Source organism: Mytilus galloprovincialis, chromosome 8, assembly GCF_965363235.1.
Source record: "Mytilus galloprovincialis chromosome 8, xbMytGall1.hap1.1, whole genome shotgun sequence".
Lineage (NCBI taxonomy): Eukaryota > Metazoa > Mollusca > Bivalvia > Mytilida > Mytilidae > Mytilus > Mytilus galloprovincialis.
In genome coordinates, this window is record NC_134845.1 from 26,585,810 (window position 1) to 26,592,748 (window position 6,939).

Sequence of the window (6,939 nt, forward strand, 5' to 3'; positions counted from 1 at the left end):
TCGCATAGTATGTACAGTTTCATTTTTTAAGAAAAGGAAAGTTTATTTACTTGATTTCTCAATGTCACGTTAAAATGTGTGATCGATAATTTTTTTTTATAGGAATCAGTTTTACTTATCATGCTTATGTTTACCTATATTATTTACAAACGACCTATTCTGTCTCATTACCTTTAGCAATGCAAGTTGTATATTTCAAATGTAGCATTTTAATTTATCTGCTGATTTATTTATTAATTTCGTTTTCCTTACCTTACTTTATGCTTGTACAAGTATACAGTGTTTCGTTATTCGAACAACAGGAAGGGTACCAAATATTGTCTCTTCAGTACTGCTCGTTGTGAAAATATTTAGTAGTCCAGAATAAACCATACACATATGTTAAAAGATAATAAAACATAACAACAGAAGAAGTACAGCAAAACGTAGCCAATAAGAAAACGAGCAGTGCAGAATTTCCTTCATCACAAATTCAAATAAAGCTAATCTTGATCGAAATATTCCGACTTTTTATGACAACCCAGCGTAATGGCTACTGGGATGGCGATACCATTACCAACTAACAATTTACCAGCAGAGGTGTCGACAAAGTAGTTGTAATAACATTAACGATAACAATTAAATTATCCCTGATGTACATTTTCAAAAATTGAGGTATCTTCAATGATACTTGTAGCCAAATATTTGAAAGTCCAAAACCATATACAAACGTTGAATAGCAGATAATACAAAAAGGACAACAAAAAAAAACCCGGCAAAACCTGTATGAGAAAGCATAGTTATGCAAAAGGGAGATGAATTCCTTAAACTTTATTTGGAGGTTGTAAAACAGCAAATCTAAATAGAACATTAACCGTTGGAAGTTATATAAAAAAATTGTTTCCATTTCCATTCTCAATTTTATTGTATACACTTTCAGGTTCCAGTAGACATATCTTATTACGAAAAATCAAAAGAATAGTATCCAATAATAGCTAAAACTATTGAAAGTTCCGGGATTCAGTATGTACTTTAAAAAAAATCCCAGCTATGTTTATCAAATGTCCAAATATTACAAATCATTAAATAAAATAATATGCTAAAAGACCATTTAAAACTTGAATTGCATTTAACTAATATTTAATTAGTAACTGACAGTATTCCTGTCAATCTCCTCTTTATTCCTAAAGTATAGTATGGGTGTCATTCTCCATCCTGGATATTTAGTAAATAACAGAGAACCTAAGGTCCAGATTTTCTATCAAATTAGCAAAAATTGACGAGGAATGCAGATAACTAATTTGAATTTTCATTTAAAGAACAGACTTATAAGAATTTACCTTATAAATATTCATATTTTTACAAGCATACATTATTTTTGCTTGATTTATAATGTTTTTTAAATGGGAATTTTAAGGGACGGTATCTTCAGTATAATGCATTTTCTGAAGGAATCTATATGAAATTTTGGTATTTTATATTTTAGTCGAACAAACGTACGGTGACCCTATCTTTTCTTTTGATGTTCTCAAAGCATTTTCAATTTATTTTCTCGTATTTTGCTTTACAATTCTATCATTTAGTTTAGCTTCTTATCAGATAATGATGTGTTTTTCTGTATACTCCATACAAAAATGTGTCACTTTGTTAACACTTGTAGCGTGAGAACATGCTCAATGACCTTTCATTTTTATTATATTGTTTTTGGACCGAATCACGATATATACTACGTTTTGCCAAAGTATGAATAAATTCTATTATTTATAATATAGATTCCCATACCACTTAATGGTTTAATCCTGGATTTAACAAGACAAATCAGGATTTTGATGTCCGTCTGCGTGATAAAAACTGTGAAGTTTTCAACTCTGGTTTTCTGATAACAAAAATGCATTTAGTGATTAATAAACTAACAAACTGAATTTGTTAGAACTGAACATGATTACATGTCAATTCACTGACCAACAAAACTGTTTTCACATTTTTTTTTAAAACAAATCGTTTATAATATAAAAAAAAAAATTGTTTTTCTGCACCTTATCTTTTTTTAATTTCAGAAACAACAAAGAGTACATTGAGTCAACACTGTGATAAACAAACATTTTATCAAACAACTGGATTTCATGTCGCTTTAAGGAAACTTTTTTCATACCAGAAAGTTATAATTACAGGTGGGCATGGATGTGGAAAAACGTCATTAGGAATGGAGCTTCTTAACTATTTTTCAAAAACTGAATCAGAAATGTTTACTAAAAAAAGTCCATTTATCATTCGAGTCCCGAATCATTGGCATGTAACAGTTGAGCCTGGTCAAAATCTGATCATTTTACTTGATGACATTTTTGGAAAAGTAAAATTAGATGAACATTCCTTTTCAAAGTGGAGTTGCATCTTTCCGGATATGCATACATGTATAAATGACAGTAGAATGTGTGTTTTCGTCATAATAGTTGTTCGCGATAATGTTTTGTCTAATATTTCAGAAAGGATTCAACGAATGGAATTATTTCAAAATGCTAACAATTGTACAGTTAATTTAAATATAGAATCAAGTGTATCAATAGACGACAAAAGGGAAATATTGAGACGACATTTTCAGTTTCCCAGTATTCGTCAAATATTTGTCCTATGCATTAACCATGAAATGTGTCCTGATGAGCGGAATACAATCCACATCAGTCCTGGGGAAATCGAAAGTATTATATCCATACCTAAGTTGTATGCTTATCCTTTATGCTGCTATAACTATGTCAACAACGAAACTTATTTGCAGAGAGGACCGAGATTTTTCATACAACCATATGAAATAATGTATAATGACATTAAACATATTTGCGAAGACGATAAACTTGCTTATTTTCTCTTTTGTTTGATTTTATTATCAAAATCAAATGAATTTCTGAGAAAGAATACTGCAGATAATTACTTTGGATTAGGAAGCAAACTATATAACACTTTACTAGAAATATGTAATAAACCTGGTTTTGACAGCAGTCTAACCATTCAGTTAAAACACAAAATCAGTATCTTCTCCGGTATATACGTACAGGTCTTAAATAATGGATCTGTTGTAAGATTGTCAAACCAGACTACGCTTGAAACAATGGTTCGCATACTTAGTCACCAACATTTGGATTTACTAATTTACAACTTAGATTTGGAACTTTTGAATAGTGTCCTTACTATGAATATCAACGACAGTAAAGATCAAAAGATATACATTCCTACGCAATTTTATGAATCTGTTATTGACAGATTTATTTATGAAATTTTAAATGGAGAACAAATGCATGTAGCCAGAAGTAATGCCTTTAATCATCAACCATTTGTTGAAGCTTTTGTGAATTCTATGAACAACGAAACATATGGACTATGTTTTACTAAAAATAAAGACAACAAATGCTTATTGGACCATGCAATTAAAACCGATCCTCCACGTTATGAGCTGATATCCAAAGTACTATCTCGAGACAAATCATTGAATAAAACCCAAGACCAATACTTCAATGAAATAATCTATAAAGGTTTTTGCTATGCGTGTCGGAAAAGCGATATTCGACTATTTCATGATTTTGGGAATTATGTTAGATATCTTCCAGATCAGTTTCTACTAAATGGTGCAATTAATTTTTCCAATACAATATTTAACTTGCTTTTAAGATTGCCGATGTGGACATCTGACTTAAAAAGGTCAGCTCTAAAATGTAGACAAAAAGATGTCACAACATAAGAGAAGAATGAGTTCGTTTATTTTGTGTGATGAGCAACACAATACTACAACAGAATTTTAACTTGATGATGTTTAAGTTTTTAATAAAAAAAAAAAGATTCGCAATATGGAATTGTATTCGCAGTAACAATTCAGAGTGAGATTCTATTTGAAGGAATAAGTTACAAAGCGGTTTATATAACAGAAAAAAGAGATACATATTCATCAAATTGCACCATTATTCGTTTACGTCTGCAATGAATCAATAGAGAGTTTAATATAAATCTGTATTGTATATTCAAACTTCAGTAAATCTTTCAATTGAGATGGAATAAAAGTAGACTTGAGTATTTTAAATACTGTTTCAACTCTGTCATTTGTTTTAAAAAGTGCATTACGTTGACAGAAGTTGTCTTAACTTCATAGTTTAGTAATTTCCAACTGATTTATATAGTTAGTTCTTATGTCGCAATGCTACAAAATATTCCATGTCAAGAAGAAACTGATCATCCTTCTGGAGCATGTTATTTCATCCCATTTAAGTAGGGATCTTGTTGATAGGTCTTGAACAATTGTTTCTGGTTAAGACGATGTAAGGCGTTTGCAAAATTGTCAACTCGCCACATTCTTTTTTGGTCTGTTTTATGTCGGAAACCTGTAATTTTAGCGAGTGTATGTTGTCTTTATTTTATAGATAAGGCCGTTGCATTTCCACGATTTATTTTTTTTAACATTTCGTTACTGTTTTACTATTTGCAATCATACCAAATCTCCTTAAATTTTCTTTGTGATGGGTTTGTTTACGATTCATTGTCATCCGTCTTTGCATGATCTTCATAACCAAAAAGACATTCAAAATCTGTAACAAAAGTAAGCACGAATTTATGTTTTGAAGCAACAAAGTTAAGAATGTCTGTCCAAATGACAAGACACCGAAATTTTAAGAAATTGTCTAGAGCTTCGCCTCCGTTATATTATATTCGAATTGACCAAGTAAAACATATATAGGTTGTATGCAAATCTTCGTACAAAATCACCGAGTGGTCAAAACTAAGGAGAGCAAAGTCTCATTCAACGACATCACGGCCATTTATTTTCGGTGCAATAGAGACGACGGTTATTCCATCCAGCAACGGGACTAGAAAATAATGAGCCTCAACATGTCTCATTTCTTCTATATATAGAACAACCTTCGAGTTGCTTTCACGTGCCAAGGGTATTACCTTTCCAATACTCAAACACGAACTTTTACCCTTCAAGAGCAATTGAAGTCATCGCGATTGTTCGTGGGTTGTGTGTTTGTGCTAATTACAATTTTCCGCACATCTCAAATTATTATTGTTCATGTCCTTTTAATTGGTTAATAAGAGGCAAATAATTTATTCTAGCCCATGGCAAATACTGCAGTATCCTTCACAGATACGATTGGTCAATTATGCGCTTCATTTAATATGAATGTTTGTTATGTACAGGACGTCATAGTTTATTACTTTGAATTTTAAACTTAATAGAAAGTTATTATTGATTCCAGAATATTCACTAATACAAATTAAAATAATGCATAACTGAGAGGGTGCTAGAGCAGATTGCTACCCTTCGCCAAGACATTGTCAACATTGGATTCGCAAAGGTTGACAATGTTTTCTTGAGGTAATGATCTGCTCTATCACCCTATCAGCTATGCGTTATTTATATAGTATTCATATGTGACACTTAAAAACGAGCATGTTTTAAGAACGCTCCTACATGAATAGATAGAAGACGATGTGGTATGAGTGCCAATGAGACAACTCTCAATCCTAGTCACAACTTGTAAAAGTTAACAATTATAGGTCAAAGTACAGTCTTCAACATGGAGTTTTGGCTCACACCGAACAACAAGCTATAAATGGTCCAACAAGGACTGGTAAAACTATTCAAACGAGAAAACCAACGGTCTCATCTATATAAAAAACTAAAAACGAGAAACAATTATGAACCTTATCAACACAAAACAGCTACTCAACATCAGATTCCTGATTAAGAACAGGTGCAAACAAATGCAGCGGTTTTAAACGTTTAATAGATACCAAACTTCAACCTTATCTGAAACAATAGTGTAACTTCACAACATAGATACACTATAAAATATTAATTGAAATGGCTTAACACAATCATGGTCGTATTCATCAATATAGTATGCTGCTCGGCAATGGCGACCTTGAAATTCCTCTGGTCCGATAATGGCGCCAAATTAGAGGGAAGCAACTCACGCCAGACAAAATTACCGTATTTCACCAAAATAATCAAAATTTCGCTTTTTGATAACAAACAGTAATACGATAACCACATTTATATTCAGTCATCGTTTATTGATATAATTACAAACATTATTTTATTAAAGCCATCAATAAAGAATTCACAATTAAGTAATTAATGGAGTGCATTGAAATCAGATCTTATGGGGTAGAGGGGTTAAACAAAAGCTCGTAACTTTTTTAAAAGCCTGGTGACCCCCATTTTATTTTACCTTAAAATGTTCGAAAAGTTCATAGCTTTGACATATCTGTTTTTAAAAAAATCTACCGGGGAAATTTTACGAAAAATCGATTAAACCAATATTTTTTGCCTTAAACTGAAATTAGAAAATGCAAAATTTAGACATTAATCTGAAAATAAAAGGATTTTTAAGTCAAAAACAACCAAGGCAAAGGTTTACATTTCAAATTCTAATGTTTTTTCACATAAAAATCATACTGACTTGGTTTTAAAAGTCTTTGAATTTGATGTAACCGTTATTGTTGAAAGGGTGGGCATGTTTGGAAATAGGGTCAAAATCGCACATTTCGCTTCAATTTGAGGGGAAAACGAGCCTGGTGACCCCCTTTTTATTTGCAACGCAATCCTGTCATCTTTTTTTTTTTTGTGTTTGTCCTTACCGAATATGACATTATAAATGGTGCCATATTTGTAGCAACAACTGCTTGCCCTTCAAGAGCAACTGAATTCTCCTCGATTGTTGGTGGTTTCGTGTTGCTCTAGATATGTGTTATATTTTATAACAGGTTTTTATTTCCACTTTTTGATCTTGGCCATGATAAAATTGAGAATTGCAATTGGGATTGTGTCAAAGAGACACCAACCCGACAGGAGAAGAAAACATCCGACGCACAGCATTGGGTCTTAACACAGCAAGAAATCCCATAGAGGTTGGCTTTAGCTGGCCCCTTAACATAAATGTGTAATAGTTTAGTGTAAATGGACGTTATACC

The 6,939-nt window shown here is 31.9% G+C and overlaps 1 long non-coding RNA gene across 1 annotated transcript in view; it reads left to right on the plus strand.

Moving 5' to 3' along the window:
• The window catches only part of LOC143043205 (uncharacterized), a 28,189-nt gene extending 24,424 nt beyond the window's left edge, over nucleotides 1-3,765 (plus strand). The window contains exon 5 of the long non-coding RNA XR_012968253.1: nucleotides 2,037-3,765. This is a non-coding gene — a long non-coding RNA (uncharacterized LOC143043205). The remainder of the gene's footprint in view (nucleotides 1-2,036) is intronic.
• Nucleotides 3,766-6,939: the final 3,174 nt, after the last annotated feature.